Genomic DNA, 1,374 nt, shown 5'->3' with positions numbered 1-1,374 from the left:
CGATAGCTCTGCTCTCTGAGGCACACGCGATGAAGATGGATGTAGGCTAGAATCTTCCCGGTAAGCGCACCTTGGGGTGCTTACAAACATCATTAGAAATGGGCTAGTCCAGGTGCGAGAATTAGCCTATAAGGGCTAGAGTATGGACCAAGCAGTTCTTTAAATGAATACAGTTTGTGTGTTGTTATTTCGGGCATAAGCTAGCCAAGCGGCCGGGGTGTTGGGGACGCAACCCCGCCGCCGCTCCTATTTCAACACTGTAGTTCTGCTGCTTGCTGACAGAAGTGTGACTACCAGAATGTGGGGTTTGTACGTAAAAGACAAAGGGCTGTTAATACTCAGGGCTGCAAGATTTGGGCCTGTTCCCTCTGCAGCCGCCAGCCAGCAATAGTGGCTTTCTTTTTTGGCTTTACGGGTGGGCTCACCTCACAGCACTACCGGCTACACTAAACCACCTACCCGTGTAGCCCTCTCAGTGTCCCAGAAACTGCTGCTCGAAGATGCATAGTTACCTAAGTAAAACAGAATATGGAAAAGCAGCATCTGCTATCACAGTTTGAGTTTGATGTAGCCTCAGAGAGGCTCGTCTGTTGAAGGCGTTGAAGGCGTGGTCCCCGATGGCAAATCCAATCCCTGGGAGGTGATTGCATCATTAGGGTCTGACTTCATTGGTCAGTTAATTCACTGAGGAGCTTGTACCAAATGTGCTTTTAGGAGGTAGGGTCTGGTTAGAGGGAGTAGGTTTCCAGTGGTCATAGTTTGTAGGGTCTGTCTTGACCTTGGCCCCTTCCTGTCTTACTCTCTGCCCTGTTTGCCACACGGGGAAACAGCTTTTGTTTTTTCCACGCTATTCTGCATGAATGGGCCCAGAATCAATGCAGCCAAGTGACCAGGGACCGAAACTCTGATGCCAGCAACCAAAAAAAGTCCTTCCTCGGAAAGCGTTTATTTTGGGTATGTTGCACAGGATTGAAAAGGATAGCAAACACAACCATCACTTGAGATGCCAGAAAAGTCTTTCTACACACCACACACACACACACACACAAATGGTTTTGAACAGTGGCCCAGACTGATGGTACAGAATAAAGTGGTCTGTGTCCAAATGATGGGCCGGGACAAAACAATCTAATAATAATCACTTTGTTTGTATGACCTAGGGTGCCACGAAAGCATTGTTCCACATTGAGATTTTATGTCTTTTTTTTTAAGGATTTCTTAGCCGGGCGGTGGTGGCGCACGCCTTTAATCCCAGCACTCGGGAGGCAGAGGCAGGTGGATCTCTGTGAGTTCGAGGCCAGCCTGGTCTACAAGAGCTAGTGCCAGGATAGGCTCCAAAGCTACAGAGAAACCCTGTCTCGAAAAACTAAAAAA

Source organism: Alexandromys fortis, unplaced genomic scaffold, assembly GCF_014885135.2.
Source record: "Alexandromys fortis isolate MF-2015 unplaced genomic scaffold, M_Fortis_MF-2015_v1.1 scaffold_75, whole genome shotgun sequence".
NCBI lineage: Eukaryota > Metazoa > Chordata > Mammalia > Rodentia > Cricetidae > Alexandromys > Alexandromys fortis.
Note: the sequence above shows the minus strand (reverse complement) of the source record.